Here is a 19,876-nt window from a genome sequence, read left to right as displayed (position 1 = left end):
ATAATGACTTTATATATTAATGAATGCTTTTTAAAGATTCTTAAAGTTTGAAGCTGTTATTATTGGAGTTCATGGCAAGTGGTTTGTTCTTCTCTCCCTTACTTCACAGTTTCTGCCAGTTTGAGTGGATCTACTTTGCAAATCCATGACCATTCCGCTAGGAGTTGGCATTTCCCGTCTTACCGCCAGGCCTCCTACATTACTACTTCATCCAGCTTCTCATTTTCATTCTCTCCTTTATCATCCTGGGGGAACAATCACATCTCGAAGCTTTTCCAAGGCAACATTTGAACCCTCAGCTCCATTCTCATGGTCCAGGTTATAAGCACAATCCTTTGGCTTGTTGCCTATTAACTTCCTCTTCTTTTGAATAGAATTGTTCACCTAATGCGGTGGTTTGAGGCTGACTTTCATATCCTGGGTTCTCATGTTGGCCAGCTGCTCTGCATGAACCTGCTGTATTCTGATGACCACTGCTTTATCGTCAGCAGTTGAGCAAAGGGCAGAGCACATGTCTAGGGCTTCAGTTGAGTTGAGCCAGGAGTGGTCCAAAACTCTCTCTATGGCGAGTCTTGGCTCTGGTTTTAACTTCAGGTGCTTTCTCACATCTTCCTCCATCTCTGAGATCTGGCTCCACTCTTTTTTTCTGGGAATTCAAACCTGCCTGTCATGATCTTTTCCCACATATCCTTTGGGATGGACCGGCTGTGTTGTTTGGAATAAAAAGGAGGGTATCCACATGACATCACATAATCACCCCTAGGGACCACGAGTCACTGCGCTTTTGTTGTAAGTGTAGGGTGTTGGCGAAGTAGGTATGATTCTAGGTTTCTCCTTCTGGTGCCTTCTGTGTGCTTCCAGTACCTGGGGTGTCATCAAATCACCTTGGTCAATTTTAGCAAAATTACACAACTTTACTGAAGTTTCCAAAGAGCTAGCCTTGAAAAGCCGATTTTCAGCCTTGAGGTCTTTGTGTGCAATAGAACCACGTATCTGAATACATTTGGAGGATTTTTTTTTATTGCACCTGTGGTGCTAGCAGGTAAATGGAGGGAGGGAGGCAGTGCTCTTGAGGCCCAAGTAGTGGACAGAGTAGGGGAATGCAGTGTAAATGAAAGTATGGGAATGGTGAATAGGACATATTTGGTGGGAATATGAGAAAGAATATGTCCAGGAGAGAAGAGGGGAAGGAATCAGAAGGAATTGGGGGAAGAGATGCTCACCAGAGGGGCTGGGAGTTTGGCCTAGTGGTAGCATGAAGACCTGGGTTTGATTCCTCGGTACCACATACATAGAAAAAAGCCAGAAATGGTGCTGTGACTCAAGTGGTAGAACTCTAGGTTTGAGAAAAGCCCAAGGACAGTGCTCAGGCCCTGAGTTCAAGCCAGGACTGGCAAAAAAAGAAAAAGTTCACCATTTATCCTGGAATCTCGTGGCATTATGATTGGTACTCAAGGTGGGGAGGGTGAGGTAGGAAATGGGAAGGACTGTCCAGCCAGGACGTGAATGTGTGTGACTTCTCTGTCAGGGAAAGGTGAGGATTTTTCCGATGTGACAGTTAACTACCTGTCTTTCTGAGTTCGTGTGTGTGTGTGTGTGTGTGTGTGTGTGTGTGTGTTGTTCTCTCTTGTTGCAAAGTTAGTCCAGTGTTTTCAAATATTGGCTGCCCTTTCTATTTCCTTTGAGTCTGTTCCCAAGAAAAGTAAATATTTACAGTAATATCTATATATTGCTTCGGTAAACTTTTAGGAATAGGGAATAGGTAACTTCAAACACAGTTTACCAAACCACACTTTGTATTTGTTTTGTTCTGTTGCTAATCTGGCAAGAATGACTTCCTGCAAAAACTGTCAGCCTATCTTCATAAACCATCTGTGTCACCGGAATGCCAGCTTGGTGGCAGATGTCATATCTGCTCAGTACACATTCAGCGATGGCTTTGTCAAGCAAGGCCTAGTGGACGGCAGTGTATTTAGATAGTCACTGCCATCTTTGCAAAGGTTTGTGTGTGGCAAACACTGTGGATCACTTTTCAACATATGTGTGTGGATTCCTGTACACTTTAACCACCATAGTAAAAACAAAATAGAAGACATCCTATGATAATTTTTCCTATTCTCTCAGTACTGTGGCTTCAGTGGTGATTTGTGTGTGTGTGCAAATGAGAGAGCAGATGCTGTTTTTACTTGGGCACTGGGCTCCCCTCAGCTCTGCACAGTGGAGGAGTTGTATTGGCACAGATCCAGCTCTTATGTGGTGTGGAGTGGAGGTGAACTTCCTGCTTTTATGTTTTTGGAAAACGGGTTTAGGGGACTTATGCCCAGATAATAAAAGCTGCTTTGGGAGGACACAGACACAGACACACACACAGACACACACACAGACACACACACACACACACACACACGCATGTACGCACATGCGTACACACACGTGCACACACGTGCACACTCTCTTTCTGAGATATAGATGGGGGCTTAGTGATAGTGTCTACCACATTCCACTTTGGCTGGAAATGTATTTTGCCAAATGTAGCTTTATCAAAGGCATTGAGACAGTGCTATGGAAAAGACAGGGATTGAAAAAGAGAAATACCTTTGAGGAGATTAACAGTGCATTGGAGTCAGTTAAAAACTCATTAAATGGTACATAAACTCTTTGTTACCTTCGTCCCTGAAAGGAGGGTGTGTGTGTGTGTGTGTGTGTGTGTGTGTGTGTGTGTGTGTGTAGATCTTTCTGGTGAACCCTGGAGAGTTCACTGCTCACAAGGCATGGAAGGGATGCCATGTTCTGGGTTGTACTGCTGCTTTATTAAGTTAGAGGAAATGATGAATGAGCATGTTCTCAGTCGCTGTTGGGGTAATGAAGAGCTGGAGGCTTGCTAGCTGGAGGACAGGAGCTTCCTGGAGACTGGAGGGGTTAGGAAGGTCTGCCTGGCTTGTGACCTGTACTCAGGCCTGGAGCACTCAACCCTCTCCCCACAGGCCTTATCATTCTGGTGAAGTCTTAGGTTATGTTGAGCTGAAAGTCATGGGGTGAAGACTTGAAGGAGGGAGAGTTGGGGCACATGGGACTTAACTGTCTATCATCAGGTGTGTCTGAGTCAGCTCCACCAGACTGGGACTGTATTAAAATTAAGGCTCCTTTCAGAGACTAGATTCAGGGAATAAACTTCCTTGAAGCCTTCAGTTGGAAAACCAGCGCTTGGTTCTTAACTATCCATGTGTGACTATAACTCCCTTTGAGAATTTAAAAACAACAACAACAACAACAACAAATCCCTCTCCAAAGATGCTCTGTGGATGGTGAAGGAGTGGTCCAGAGCTGTTCTTTTTTTTTTTTTTTTTTTGCCAGTCCTGGGCTTGAGCTCAGGGCCTGAGCACTGTCCTTGGACTTTCTCAAGGCCAGAGCTCTACCACGTGAGCCTCAACACCACTTCCAGCTTTTTTCTATGTATGTGGTACCAAGGACTTGAACCTGGGTCTTTGTGCATGCTAGGCAAGCACTCTACCACTAGGCCAAACTCCTGGCCCCCAGAGCTGTTCTTACACTGCCAAGGGTGGGCATCCTGTGTCTGCAAGCAGCTTCAGGGCTTGGAATAGTTAGGTTAATTGCCTTTTCCAGTGAGGGTTCTTTATCCTGTCTGAGGACAATCTCATACTGTTCATTTTGCCCCCAGGGACTATATATTGACTATACATATTGCCTGGAAACATTCAGATGGTCAGAGACCACCTGGGCTTGCTCAATATGACCCTGGGTTACAAAAATTTCCTTAAATCTCAGTTCTGATTAGCTATGAGCCACTAGCACCAAGTGCTCAAATATCTTTTGAGATCTTGTTTTCAATTCTTGTGGGTAAATACTCAGATGGGGAATGTCTAGGTCCTAAAGTAGTTGTGTTCAGGAAGTGCTGACTGTTTTGTTGTTGTTTTTTTGCCTAATGTCTAAGATCATGACATTTATTGCTTTTTTTTGAAATGTTATTAATTGTACAGGTGATCTACAGATGGGTTACAGTTACCTAAGTAAGGAAATGAGTGCAATTCTTGTTGAACGTTGTTACCCTCCCTTGAGAGTTCCAGTTTCTCCATATTCTCACCAGCACACATTTTGTGATTCTTGAGAGCAGTATCTCATTGTGGCTTTGATTTCCATTCCTTGATGATTAGTGTTAGCCAGTGTCTTTTCATGTGCAGTTTTACTGGCCTTTTTAAAATGCTTTGCATTCTAGTAGCTCTAAATCTGTGATTTTTTAATGAGTTGTAAAAATGTATATTTGTTATTACTTGTGTGTGTGTGTGTGTGTGTGTGTGTATGTGTGTATCTTTTCAAGGTGAGTGTATTCTTGTTCAGAGATGTAAGTGGTTATCCAGCTAGCCTAATTTGAAGCATCAAAAATGGAAGAAGGGAGCCCTTGCCTTTAGCTCTCCCTGCTGAAGTGGACCTATTATGTGCTGGCTACAGTTTAGACACATCTAAGTACAAACACTGGAGAGAGTATCTAGCTGTTCATCCAGTGCATATGTCTGGAGAGTACTCTGTGTGAAAAATCCCACTCAGCTTTTAGCAATGAGGTTATGCAGGGCAGGAGAAGGAATACCTTGAAGATGGTCAACTTTTCTTTAGAAACCATACCAACCAGTAGCACTCTTCAGATTGATAAACTAAAGTGATCACTTAGGAATATAAATGAATGTTCTTACAGATCTTTTTATGTCAGTAGTGTACCACCAGGTGGTATTAACTGGAGTTAAAATATCCCTGGTGAACACAACAGGCAGGTCTAAAAATCATCAAATCTGGGGGGCTAGAGGTGTAGCTTGGTGATAGACATTTGCGTAGTATATGTGCATTCCTGATTTTGAGCCCCAGTATTGCAACAAATCAATCAAGCAATCCATGAATCAAATCCCCAAGTGCTAGAAGAGAGTAACTTTCAATACTGTGATGCCTAATTTTTAGTTTCAGGGTTACAAGGTGTTGTGTATGTCTCTTAAGAATTATATTCTTAAAGAGAATTCCCTACCAGCTGGAGGTTGATGGAAAAGGTAGGTGAATGGAGTTCATAAATGGCCCCAAGATGTCCTTTACTCTCAGGCACTTAGAACCTCCTACAAGGCATTCCTGCCCTTCTGATTTGTAAGGAAAGTCTGGGAAGGATTGTAGGGTATTGTTAGTAGTTGGTTAATGGTTAATCCTTGCAATGTGGCAGACGTGCACCTAATCTTCTGTGAAACCAACTGCTCTAAGTGAATAATGGTTAACCATTCCTTACCTTTTTACTAAGCCTATTTACCTTTTTCTAGCTTTTTCTTTTAAATATATAGGACCAGAAAAACCTTTTCTTGTTCTTTTGCAAATAAAATTTGCTTAGCTTGGCAGTTTTATGACTCATTCCTTGCTGAGAAAACTGGTGGTATCCATGAGTAGCTTACCATCTTTGAGATACTATTAGAATGACTCAACCAAATTCTTAAACCTGAACACAGAATGCATCATCTGGAATGGGGAAAAGACAAAACACAAAGTAGGTGAAGGGAGTCAAGAGATCTCGAGGCCGCACAGTGGTCTATGACCCCATGTCTGACTCATAAGCTGCATCTCTGGCTAACAAACAATGGCCACCTCACAGGCTGCTACCACTGACAAGATGCAGTTTCAGGTTGACCATTTATCGAATTAAACTCAAGCATTTGGTATGCTTGGCTTTTTTTTAAAAAAAAGAAAAGCATTGTATAAACATTAGAAATCACGGGTTTGGGAGCATGGCCTAGTGGTAGAGTGCCTGCCTAGCATGCATGAAGTCCTGGGTTCACTTCCTCAGTACCAGATGGGGGGGGGGGCGGGCACAAGTGGTGCTGTGGCTCAAGTGGTGGAGTGCTAGCCTTGAAAGCCCAAGGATAGTGTCCAGGCCCTGAGTTCAAGCCCCAGGATTGGCAGTAAAAAAGAAATTCTCAAAAAACATTCTCAAAAAAAATCATCTTTGTATTTATTTTAAGGAAAAAAAGAAAGAAAGAAACCTTGGCTGAAAGTCAGTCCTTGCCAGTTCTGAGAAGTGTCTGGTGTAAATGATGTTCAGGATTTCATTCTCTTCGAAGTATCTAGTTGCCTTTTCTCTTAATAACTCATCTAATTAGCCTTAGTTTGCCTTCTTGATCCTTACTCTCTGTAGTCTAAGCAAAGGGTATGTGGTCTGTCTGTCTGTCAGTCAGGCTCTCAGGCTCTCACTCTCATCTCTATCTCTATCTCCTCTACTCTCTGCTCAGCTTCCAATTGCCCCCTAGGAATTCATTATAAAGCTGTTGCAGGGGGTGGGGGAGGGAAATGGGGACAAAAACACAAGAGGGGATATCCATGTGTGAGAAGTAATGCACCTACTACTTGACAGATGTAACTGTAACCCCTCTATACATTATCCCAACAACAACAAAAAAGCTATTGCACACTGACTGGTTCCTGTTGCAGCATTTCTCACTACAGACTTGTTTAAAAAAGTTACACTTTTGGCCAGTTGCTACTGACTCACACCTGTCATATATTTTTTATTGTAATTGATAGAGAGGTTACAGTTATATTTGCTACATAGGAGCATTACTTCACACACATTGATACCCCTTAAGACGGTTATCTTTTAATTAACCACTCAAAAGCCAGAAATAGAGTTGTAACTCAGGTGGTAGAGCACTAGCTTTGAGCCCAAAGACATCAGGAAAGTGTCAAGCCTCAGGTTTAAGCCCCAGTATTTGGGAGCATGCACATGTATATGTGTGTGCAACTACACGCATAAGCATCCAGACACACAGGTTTGACTGCACTGCCTGGTACTCTTAGGAGGCTTTAGGAAGTGAAGCAGAAGTGAGGTCATCTTGATGTCCCCTTGAAGGGGACATGTAGACCCGACCCCCCCCACCCCAGTCCTCCCAGTGGCTACTCTCCCTTCCATCAGGTACTGCAGGCCATCACACTCTGATTCCACAAACAACAGAACCAACTGACGATTCAGTTGAATTTTTCTTACGAGATGCTTTGTTTACTTTTTAATTCATTTATACAAATGTTCAATCATTTAAGTGTTTTTTTTAAATAGAATTTTGAGCAAATTTTAATTTGATTTTTCTATCTTTAAAAATGGAGGGAAATCTGGTTATATCCTATGCAAATAAATGGCACAAGATAACATTCGATTTCCCTTTTCTATATGTATATGCTTTTTGTGACATTATTTGTAATATTATTGTGCTTTATTTCATTATGCAATCTTTTTCTTGGGGGCGTGGGGAGAGAGGTCAGTCCTGGGTGTTGTCCCTGAGGTTTGTTGCTCAAGGCTAGTGATCTACCACTACGAGCCACAGCACCACTTCCAGTTTTCTAGGGGTAAGTTGGAGATAAGAGATTCACAGACTTTCCTGCCTGGACTGGCTTTGAACTGCAATCCTGTTGTCAGCTTCCTGAGTAGCTAGATTACAGGCATGAGCTACCACTGCCTGGCTTGGAGCATTATTAATACAATTGAATAATCTGCCTGTTTCTTCCAAAATTTCAACTTTTTTTTTTTTTTTTTTTTGCCAGTCCTGGTCTTGAGCTCAGGGTCTGAGCATTGTCCTTGGACTTTCTCAAGGCTAGAACTCTACCACTTGAGCCTCAGCATCACTTCCAGCTTTTTTCTATGTATTTGGTACCAAGGAATCCAACCTGGGTCTTTGTGCATGCTAGGCAAGCACTCTACCAATAGGCCAAACTCCTGGCCCCTCAACATTTCTTTAATAGCTTAAGTTAAAATCCCTATTTCCTCCTAACTTTTTTTTTCTTTTGAGGTGCAAAATCTCGATATAATAGCCGAGGCTAGCCTTGAACTCACGGTCCTCTAACTCATGAGCCCCTGGAGTGCCAGAATTAGAGGCATGCATGGTCATACTCAGCTCTTCTTCTTAATTTCTCTCAATAATGAAAATGCTTTATTTAGCATAACTATTATTTTCCAGAGCCTACTAATGTTAAGGCACTGTTTGTGTTCCTTTTTCTTATGTAATGAACCTCATACTAGGACACCAGGACTCGATTGGCACATGTAAAAAACAGCTTTATAAAAAGATGTACAAATTTTGGGGTTGAAAACAGTTATCTGTTCCCCTAAATCCCAGGCCAGACTTGATCAAAATGACTCTTTCTGGCACCAGTAAAATGATCTCATTCCCTTTCATTTGCAGAGAAACACCAAGTTAATGGTCACCTATGGAGGGAAAAGATATTTCAAGAGCTCTGGAGTCTAGGCCTACGCATTAAACATGTCAACTTGTCAATCATACCTCATAAAATAGTTTATAAGAGAACTCGTAAATAAACCTGCATATGGCATGGAAAAATGGATTTTGGTTAATTTTTGTCACTAGAACACCTGGTGATCCCAATCCATTCACTTAACAAGTGTTTACTGAGTCCCTGGAATTCAATAGGTATAAGGCAGATAAGGGGTTGACTCTTAACAGCATTGATTGATGGACTTATTTGTGGAATTCTTATAATGCTTTTGCTGATTAAGTGTGTTTAACCAGCTCCTCAGTGGCTTAATCTCTGCCGTGCTATGCTATTATACAAATGTGGAGAGTTGCGTTTGACATTTTTACCCAATTCCACTTGGTGAATTTATTGGTCCCATTATTTTTTGTACTTGGTGTTGACTTAGAACTGCAGGCTCTATCAATTTAGAATGCATTTTATCTTCACCATATTTAGCTTCCTTGAGCTCTTACTGAGCATGGTGAATATTTTTATTGTCAAGATTGTACATAGTTTCTAACAGTGGTGAATAATTGCCAAGGACCAGCTGTTTTAAAAATCTTCCCTTTAATGCTCACAGCCATCCTTCTGAACCCAGCTGCCTTTTCTTTGTCTAATGACGAAGGAACTGAGGCTCCATATGCCCCACAAATGCTACCAGGCCAGGGCAGATTTCATGTATACTTGAGGAAGATTGACTGTAGCAAATTATGTTCTTTATCCCCTTATGTAAATAGCTAAGTTCCTTCTAGCCATTGACATCTGGTGAGAGCTGTGGTCAATTGATTTCTTCTGTCTGCCTTTCAGTGATTCTGAAAGCATGGCATGTTGTACTTATTCTTGATTCCGCCCTGTACTTAGTGAGCTAGTTGTATTGGAAACCATAAGAATGGTCTTTTATTGAGTGGCCTCGGAAGGAGAAGGTGTCAATGTTTTTTTTTATTGTGGTGAAAAGGGTGCTGTGGATCTTCAGAAGCTCTCAAGTAGGGAGTTGAATCTATAACCTGTGAAAGGGCAGGAAAACAAGGCATTTAAACCAAGCTTGAATTGACTGGTGGTAGGGTAGAGAAGATGAGAGCACTGGCTAGTACAGGTCAGGGTGTACCTCTGGCTCCCCTCTAAGTGGGAATCTGTGACATGAGTCTACCTTTTCCTAGGTTGCTAAGATTCTTTTTCTAGTGTCTTTGCAAATTGGCTCTTATTTGAAGAAGTGCTCCACGGGGAACTTCCTGTCTGGGGACATGCACGCGGTGCTTTAGAATCAATGTAAAGTCAGTAACTTAGACTTGTGATATGTGGTGAAGAATGAGAAAAGGCCACACAGAAGGTGCTACATACACACTGGCAGGTAGAACTGCTTACTCTTTCCCTCATGGATGCCAGGGATAGCCAGGTCACCAGGATAGCTGTATTGCCAAGGCCCAAGTTCCTGTAGGAAATGCAGTGGCTTTTGAAGTTGAGTTTCCTGTATTTGAGGCATAAACCTGAGGAGTATTTTCTTTTGAGAAGTTGCTTCATAGGCAGTTTATTTTTTTCAAAAAATAAATGTGTACTTAAACTAGAAATATGTAGAACAATGTTTCGAACAGTTTGACAGTTTAACTTAAAACATTATAATAGCTTCGCAAGCCCCAGGGCACATGCCTATAATTCTAGCCACTCAAGAAGCTGAGATCTGAGGCAGAAAAATCTAAGAATCTGCCTCCAGCTAGCCAGCCAAAAGTCAGGTGGCTCAAATGGTAGAGTACCATCCATGGGCAAGAAAGCTTTGCTTTATAAAAAGACAGAAAACCAATGAGTTGCAAATCTACTTGAAGTTTTGGGAGCGGACAGGTAATAACCCATTTCCTGGAAGGGTTGTTGGGATTAGTATGGGTCGTTTGTGTGTTCTGTGTGTGGCATTGGAATTCTCTGCCCAGGTGACGACCTGGGCTTTGGTGGCAGGGTGAGGATAAGGGAACTCTGTTAACAGTGCTATCCTGTTATAGTTGTGAGATGTGTTCCACAGGTTGACCTTGACCTTCTGCTCTGGGACACTTTGCACATTTCCTCTTGGATACCTTTCTCATCTATTCGCTGGCGTCTCATTACGCAGGAGCAATAAATACTGCAGAGCATAAATATTTTGGTTAAGAACTGAAGTACATTTTTAAATCTTTGAGCACAAGACTGAAATGGAAAATTACTGAGCATGTTGTAAGCCCAGATCCAGGAGTACCAGAAGAGTTTTATTTTTTGTTGTTTAGAAACTAAGGAACATGAAGTGGTGTTTATTGGTTAGTGTGAAAAAATACATTAAGCTAGCATGTAACTATATACAACAGCTTGTGTCTTGTACATTTTAACTTGAAGTGCTGTCTAAATTAAAGCTAGTTAGATGCCATTGCTTTACTTCAGGTTTGTCCTTCCTGTTCTGATTTTTTACCTCAGTGGTCTTTTAGTTTCCCCAGAGATATTAAAAAAATTTAGTTCTCGAGGACTCAATATTTGCATACCCCATGCTATGGACATGGTATTGGAAATATAAACACAACTACATAGACGTAAAAATTTATGACTCTATAGACATGTTTTATTACATAGATTAATATGTATCTGTGACATACAAACCTTCATCCTAATTTTAATTATGTTCTAAAATCTAAGTGCCAGTGATTGTATATAGAGATTCCATTCCCTTCTTGAATACTCATTTTGTTAAATATGTCATTTGAAATATGATGTAAAAATCAATGTTAATAAATTCTTTAATAATAAAAATTGGTTCTTAGAATTACCTTTCACATCTCCATTTTATTCTTTGACTGTTGGCTTAAAAAAAACACTCTTACCTAATTGTAATAGCTGTAATTAGCAGCTAATTTCATGAGGCGTTATTTGTGGGCTAGATACTCTGATGGTTGCTTTACATGCATTCTCTCTAATCCTTCTAGTAGCTGTCTGACTGTGTTATTACAATTTTCATCTTACAGACAAGGAAACTGAGACTCAGGGAAACTAAGTTTGCTGAGATTTGCAATTACTTGGAAGTCAAAATTAATACTCAGATTCAGGACTCTCTTCCTTCACAGTCCAAGCTCTTAACCATTGTAATGTCTTTAGACTTCATTTTTTTTCTGCCACTGTAATGTGTAACTACTTCACCACCTTCTGAGCAGGAGCGAACAGAAAAGTCATCTTTCACTCATGTTGGCTCAGGATTCTCAGACAGTGTCTTAATCCGAAGCAATTTGAAGGTCAAATCATCTCTGAGCCATAATTACTTGAGTCTAGCAAGAGGATTCCAGGCGTTTCAATTTTCTTCAGTTTACTTGGGGTGCAGATGATTGGCAGTTAACCATTGCAAGTTATACTTCACTCCTTGTTTATATTGAATCTCATCAAGGTATAGACTGCTCCTCTGTGTTTCTTTTTTTTTTTTTTTTTTTTTTTTTTGCTGTAACAAAATTCCTGTGGGAGGTTTATTTGGGTTCATAGTTTCAGAGGTTTCAGTTCATTGTGGCTTGGCTCTGTAATTTCTGGCCTGTAGTGAGGCAGAGCACCATGGCAGAAGGGTATTTTGGAACAAAGCTGCTCACATCATAGTAGCTAGGAAGTGGAACAAAAATAGAGGCAGAGCTAAGTCAAGGGCTAAACAGATCCCGGTCAAAGCCAGGCCCCTCCCCAGTGACCACTTCTTTCAACGAGACCTCAGAAAGTTTCCATGGCCTCAAGAAGTGTCCATGGCCTCCCTGTGACACCATCAAGGAAATAGATTAGTCTTTATGACTCAGTCACCTCTTAGAGATTATATCCACCAGCTGAGGATCAAGCTTCTAGCACACCAAACTTTGAGGGGAAGGCTTCACATCTAAACCATAATCTGATCCCTTCCATTCAGTAGTTCAGTAGTGACTCTTCATTTCAGAAATGTCAGAAGACATTTTTTTTGGTGGTACTGGGGCTGAACTCAGGGTTTCATGTTTCCTAGGCAGATACTCTACTGTTTGACTCATATCTTCAGGACCATGTCCTTAGGTAGTTCATAGCTGATTGGCAAAGTGCAGTGAGGAGAAGGGTCCATCCCCAGGAATGAGCCAACCAGGAAAAGAAGCATTAATCTTCAAGAGGCTGTCTAAAATAGTTCCTGCAAAAGTCCCTGAGAAGTTCTGCAAGGCAAGTTGGGAATGGCTGCATAAGGAAGGGAAAGTAGGAGCTTTCCCAGGCAAAGGCTTGGAGAACAAAAATGGTATGATAAGTCTTTGTTCTTTTTCTATGTATATGGTACCGAAGAATCGAATCCGGGTCTTCGTGCATGCTAGGCAAGCACTCTACCATTAGGCCAAACTCCCAGCCCCAGTCTCTGTTCTTTTTGCAGATGAGGGAAAGGCACGCATATGTGAGGTGGTGGTGTATGTGGCATAATGGCTATACTTTGGGGCCTGGTTCTAATACTTTATGTTCCTGAGTGAAGTCTCATCTTTATCTGTAAATAATACACAGATCTCAGAGAACTCTTTTGTGGGTTTTATGGCACAGCTATTTAGCACAGTGCTATGTATGGTAAACACACTCAGTGTGTTGAAGCTGCATCCTTAATCTCCATCCTTATTCTCACCTTTCTCCCTCATCAGTATTTTGATTGGCCTGGATTAGATCATAAAGGGCTTTCTCATACCACCGGACATCTTTCAGGGTAGGCTCAGGCTCAGTGACAGCATAGAGATTGCCAGGTCTTTGGATGGTAACAAAGGACTCTGCTGGTATGAGAGGAGGTGCTCTCGTGTTTACAGGTTGGCTTACATGCTGTATGGCTTATGTAAATCACTTGCTTGCTTTCCTGTGTCATTCGCCACAGTCTCAGTCACGCATTAAGGATGAGGAGTGTGAACTGAAGGGGGTCTGCATCTCAGCTATGCTCTGTGTCTGCTCTTAGATGGCTGGAGCTAGGTACAGCTTGTCTAGAAGGCCTTTCTACTAGGGCTTTTCTTCATTCTCTGGGATGCAGCCCTTGGCCCAAACAGCACCTTGTGAGCAGTGTCTCCCTTTCTTCCCCTCCTCCTCTCCCCCCTCCCTTCCCTCTTGCTATGTAGCCTAAACTAGCATGGAATTCAGGATACTCCTGCCCTACTTCTCCCAAGTGCTGGGATTGAAAATGTACACTCCTTTGGTACCTTGAAGAATGGCTGTCACCATCCAGCCTGTTGATCTGTTATCTTTATTTTTCTAGGCACTGTCCCATAGCTATTTTGCTCAAGACTGGAGCTCTACCACTTGAGCTATGCCTCCACTTATGGCATTTTGGTAGTTGATTGGTGAAAAAGAGTCTCACAGACTTTTCTGCCAGAGCTGGCTTCAAATTGTGATTCCTAGATCTCTGCCTCCTAAGAAGCCAACATTATAGGCATGAGCCACTGGCTCCTGGCTTGATTGTACTGGACTCAATCTGTAATCTTTTAAGCTACCACACAGTGCTTTGCAACTGTTTTTCTTATGTGTAATAGGGAGGTTGAAAATCCAACTTTTTTTCTAGTTGAATTTTAGTCCTTGATTCATCTTCTGGAAGTTTTTGAGACATAACGAATCTTTTCATTTCCCTTCTCTCTTTCACTTTCTATTTGGATTTTGCTATCTATCCTTTTTTTCTGTAATCATAAATGAGCTCCCTATAAATCAATGATATTAGGATGGATCTTGGAAATTAAATATGCTACACTAAGCTTTCTTTTTTTGGTATCAGTATTGGGGCCTGAACTCAAGGCCTTGCTCTTGCTCAGCTTGTTTACTTACAACTGGCACTCTGCCATTTGAGCTACACCATTTCATCTTTATCCTGGTTCATTAGAGGTAAGAGTATTACAAACTTGTCTTCTTGGCCCTGCTCTTTAGAGTGCAGCCTCCTAAGTAGCTGGGATTGTAGACATGAGCCATCTTACCACTTGAGTTGGCTTATTGAAGAGCAAGGACAGGGTATTTAAGTATTCATTTCTGTACTTACACCTGGAAAAGCATATAGAATTTTTTTCCTGGAGTTTGTTAGTCTATTAATAAAGTGAAGCTAAATCTACTCTGGAGATTGACCAAAGTGTAGAACTTAATATGGATAGGTTGGTGCACCTCGATCATACTAGGTCAGCTTTCCCAGATGTTCAGACATATGCTGGATATAAAAATTGGGTTGCTGGTTCATTACATAAACTTCTGAGCACTTCAGTGTGCTTTGGATTATTTTTCTCTAGAAAAATATCTCAAGGTTCCATCTTAAGAGAGGCCCTGTGATTGCTGCTGTTGCTGCTGCTGCTGCTGTGGGGGGGGGGGGAGGAAGAGGGGGGGAGAGGGAGAGGGAGAGGGAGAGGAGAGAAAACGTGTCAATAAATTAGAAAGTATGGGGCAAATGCTTCAGATGTGGCAACTAAGGTCATTGGTACAGTTAGGGTGTGGTTTGGTATATGCACACTTACTAATTGTACTCATTGATGTGCTCAGGGAATCACCACTGAAAGACAGGTAGTTGGCTGTCTTCAGCCCCCAGGTTGTTCCTCTTCGTGGCTTAGGCTCAGAGCACAAGGTCTATATCTAGTCAGTGTTACCAGCCTTCTCTGTATCATGCAGTTGGTGGAGGTGGGTAATTGTAGGTCTGTATCAGTTCCAGTTTTGATTTCTCTCTGGATCCAACTTCTCCCAGCTCAATGTCCATTGGCTCTTTTTCAGCAATCCTATGTTTCATGTTCAGTGAAGCCTTGCCCTGGGAGGTTATTACAGAATGCCTGAGCTTGAACCACAGTGCTCTTCCTTTTTTCATTGCTACAAGAATTCTACATCATATTGTTTTGCAGGTCTTGAAGAGAAGCCTTCTTATCCTGAGACCCATCCTTATTCAGGGATTCTTCATTAGGCCTGGTCTTGTGGCGGCCCTCCTGACTCTTGCAGAGATAGGCTGTCTGTCCACTTACTGTTTTCTGAATATAACCAGGAAGCATGGGAGTGTTGATGCTTGCTAGGGTGGTAGTGGCAGTGTAACTGGAATCGTCTCTCATGTAACTCATTCACATGATCCAGCCTCGCAGATAATTTCAGCCCCCCACCTTTGTTGCCCCTGAAGACAAACCCTTCAGGACCTGTGGCTTCCTGTTCTCACCTACACTTGGAGGAATAACGCTTTCAAATAAAAACATTCAAACAATTCTCTTATTCTCAGATCCTTCCCTGCCTATAACTTACCCTTTTCCCTCCCCCCCAAAAAACAAATTGCTGGTACCTTGTATTTCTCAAAGTGAAGCTTTTGGAGGCCCACTTAGCTTGCTCTTCTTGGCTTTCCTTTCTGGATTTTATTTTGCAGTGTGATGTTTCTGAAATCCTTATTTCTTCAAATATGGAGCTTTTAGCATCTGTGCTTGGTTTTACTTATTGATTTCAAATGATTTTTCAGATAGAAAAAGGATGGGGAAAAAATCTTCATTTTACCCCTTAAACTCAGCCATCTACTAGCTTGTAACTTCAAAATTCTAATTATATACTGGATGAAAGTAATAGACTTAATACTAAATCTTTAAGATCCATTCTGTGCTTTCTTTTTCCTTTTGTCCTTCTACCCTTTGTTGCAGAGTAAGAAACGTAAGTCACAGCTGGAATCTTGACAGGAATTGGCAAGGTAGTTCGCGACATGCGAGACATGCCACTTGTAAATCCATAGCTTTTGATTTTGTAAGTGATTTTAAGAGTCTATTCCAAAGAAAATCAGGGCCCATGGTAACAGCTTGCCTAGCATGTGTAGGGCACCGGGTTCAGCCTGCAAAACAGGAAGTATGGCCAACTTTTTTAACATTAGTAAAAATAAAAATGGACTTAACATTTTAACAGTAGAAAATAGTTAAATTAATGGTAGTTTATGTAGTAGAATATTGTGTCTACTTAAAATGATTATTGATCGTTTCAGTTGTATGATAAATAATACCTAATCACAATTAGTGAAAATATGCCAATTACTACAGTCTTCTACAGATGAATGAAACATATGCTTAAGTAAAAGAAGTGGACAAAATATGTCAAAATTATAACATTGATCTGCAGCTGGTGACATATGATCATTTTAGATTTTTCCTTTTAGTTTTCAACACATTTCCAGGTTGTTTTTTTCAGTGAAAATAATAGATGTTATTAGAATTCTCTGATAAAAGTAGAAAAAATTGTACATTTCTAGTCCTGATAATTCAAAGGAATGAAAACTTATGCAAGAAGTTTCCATCCATTCTGATTTTGAAAAGGTTTGCTTGATGGCCACTTGCTCTTATTTTACATTTTTCTTTTTGCTTTAGTCAATGAATGATGGTGCAGAAAGCCATTAGGTAATGAGGGAATGTTGTAGATACTGTTACTACGAGGGGTATGTGTGGTGCGAACTGTTCATTTTGCAGTGTAACAGAACCTGGAGTGACTGGACTTGGGAGCCAGTCTGTTACCTGTCATCCTGGACCTTTTAGCCGGATTGTGTCACTTCCATTAGCTCATCTGTAAATCAAGATTGTGAGAATTTGATGACATAATGCACCATTCTTGACACAGAGTAATTAATAAAATTCCATTAAGTGACAAATAACAACTGTTATATTGGTACAACAAAGAAATAATTTCTCCAAATTTTCATATATGCATGTTTGTGCATATATATGTATTACACACACACACACATTTGCCAGTCCTGGGCTTGAACTCTGTGCTTAAATGCTGACTTTGAGCTTCTTTTGCTCAAGGCTAGTGTTCTGCTACTTGAACCTCAGCACCACTTCTGTCTTTTTTTCTACATATGTGGTACTGAGGAATTGAACCTGGGTCTTCATGCATGCTAGGCAAGCACTCTTATCAGTAGGCCAAACTCCCGGCCCACTTCAGGCTTTTTTTGAGTAGTTTGTTAGAGATAAGTGTCTCACAAACTTTCTTCCTGCCTAGGCTAGCTTTGAACTGTGATCTTCAAGTCTCATACTCCTGAATAACTGGGATTATAAGCATGAGTCACTGGCAACCAGCTTATGTACAATGTTTAGAAGGAGCATGTGTTAAGTGGGTTTTAAATTTTTTAAAAAAAATCGAGACATGTGAAAGGGTATCAATGTATGTAAATTAATGCACCTCCTATCTGGCAAATATCATGTAACCCTTCTATTAATTACAATAAAAATATATAAAAAATATGCAACATTAACAACTCAAAGACTGCATGAAAATAAGACAGATGTTTCTCCTCTATTCACCTACTCCTCAGTTTGAAGATGGAATAATTCCATGTTATGGGCAGTGATGATATGGTAGTGATTGATAAGAGATTTCAGTATAAGGGTTGTGATAATAAGTATGATGTAAATTACTAGATTAAATATTAGTGCTGGGGGGTGAAATTATTACTGCTATTAGTCACCCTATTTGGGCAATTGATGAGTAGGACATAGATGATGGGTTTTATCTTGGTTCCCTTTCCATATTCCTCTGAGGCTCTTCTACTTTAAAGGTTACCCTGGAAGTTACTCAGAGCCAGTGTAGATTTAACTTTGCTGACATGGCGATGTGGAAGAACATAGTCTGTCTGGATCCCGAAGCCAGCAGCATCCATCACTCTCTACCATAGCCAGTGCTTGCTGCCTGCCATACACTTACGTGTAATCCTGGAAGATTCCTTGCTTTTATTTCCAATGGAAATTTCCCAAACGTTTGCTGAGCACAGTATAGGTTCCTTCTCACGCACAGGGATTTCAGCTTCTGAAATTGGGGTAAAAGATTTGTTGGTTCCTGCTCCTTCTTACATTACAAGTGGAAAACAGATACACATTTCATTTTTCCCGGGATTTCTTTCCTTATCTTGAAAGAATTTAGTAAATTGAATGTATTTCCTGGGAAGTTTAAAATCCTTATCACAATTAAACAGAGGTGAGACCATCTTGAGTTCGGTTTACTCGGTGTCGTATTTGCTGTATTTATTAGATACGAACTGCTTCAAATTGTGCACACTGAAGTTTTTCAGTGTTCAAGAGCTAAGAGCCCTACTTGAAAATCAGAGCAGTTAACACTTACTCTTTCTTCAGCATACTCACACCCCAGGGAGCTCTCCACCAAACTTTTCACCTCCAGTGTCTGGGGCTTGCTCTGTACTCACTCAGACAGTCTTTGTTTTGAGGTCTTCAGTGGCAACACAAGGACGACAATATGCTAATGGACTAATGTGACTACACGGTGGGTACCCTGCTAGATGTACCCAGGCTGTTCTCTGCGGTGTCACTGAGTGCTACTTCGTATGACTTAAGTTGTTCCAAGTACTCACTCAAGAAGTGTGGAGTGTGTGTCTTTACAAGGTTGGGGAAAGAGAGAAGAAAGGCCATCTGTGATGGAGTTGCCACTCATGTGCATACAGGGTGTCTCCCTGGGGGAAGGGGAAGTAGCATGACCATCTCTGTTGGGAAGCTTCATTTTCCCCATTCATTATTAATATTGGGTTACATCAGTTGGGCTTGTGAGGCTCTTGGACAGTGGACACTAGTTCATACCTGTTTTGTTCTTTCTCTGCATGATCCATCCAGCATCTTGGCTCTGGAGCAGCAGTTGCATTATTTCATTGTAGAACTCATTTGCTTTTTTTCCTGACTCACTGAGTGGCCACACATCTGAAACCCACCCTGTCACTCTGCCAATTCACCCAGACCTGCAGCTACTTGTTCTCCTCTCCTGTTTTTGTCTCCATATGATGGATAGCTTTTTCATCTTAAAAATTCTCTACTGTATAACTATTGGCTTGTTGAAAGTCATGTGGGTGGTGGTCCTTAAAAATTCATGTGCTTCCTGTGAGATTCAGTGAGATAACAAGCAATAATAATACAGAAATAACACTAAGTGCCAGGAATGTATACAGGGGTTCAGTATTGATTCCAAAAATCCCAAACTTGAAGCACTAAATAATGCAACAAATAAATAGTTGCCTGCCAAGAAACTTTATATCATGCATGAAAAGTGTGATATAAAATGAGCTTCCAGCCGTTGTCTATACATTGTATGGAAAACATAAGAGAGTTTTGTGTTTAAACTTGGGTACAGTCTCCTAAGATAGTTATATTCCTTGTAAATTCCAAAATCTGAAATAAAAAAAAATCCCAACTCTGAAATATAAGATACTCATATGATGGACAAGTTTGATGTACTGTGTTCTCTGGGTTAGGGGGGAAGAAAGTGAGGCAGCTTTTGTCAGTGGCTTATTGGGAGGAGCTCTGGGCTGGAAGCTCAGATCCACCTCACACTGGCAGAGTCCCTTGGTCACTGCTCACTGTTTGCATAGGAAGTGCATGGATGAATCCTCCCATCCGAGAGCCCTGGGCCCAGGAGGGAAGCCGGAGGCGGGGTGGGGAGGGGTGGTGACACAGGCATGGGCAGGAAGGAAACGGGAAAGGGAGGTGTGGAAAGCTGTGCCGAGAGAGAGGTCACCGGCAACCAAGGGCCTCTCACCCAGCGTCCCTCTCTTTCCCTCCTCTGGTCCTCCAGTGCATACATTTCTGAGGAAGGCAAAAGTGAGTTACCAGGTGTGTTTACCTTCAGCAAGTTTCTTTTGCTTTGAGTCATATGCCCAGGCTGCAACACCTCT

General features: G+C 41.3%; 1 pseudogene; it reads right to left on the bottom strand.

The window, feature by feature from the left end:
* Positions 1 to 59: 59 nt before the first annotated feature.
* LOC150039002 (MAP kinase-activated protein kinase 5-like) lies at positions 60 to 17,863 on the bottom strand (annotated as a pseudogene).
* Positions 17,864 to 19,876: the final 2,013 nt, after the last annotated feature.

Source organism: Megascapheus bottae, unplaced genomic scaffold (assembly GCF_031878675.1).
Source record: "Megascapheus bottae isolate mThoBot1 unplaced genomic scaffold, mThoBot2.hap1 H_1, whole genome shotgun sequence".
Taxonomy (NCBI): domain Eukaryota; kingdom Metazoa; phylum Chordata; class Mammalia; order Rodentia; family Geomyidae; genus Megascapheus; species Megascapheus bottae.
The sequence above is the reverse complement of the archived record's forward strand: the minus strand, read 5'-3'. Positions and strand labels throughout refer to the sequence as shown.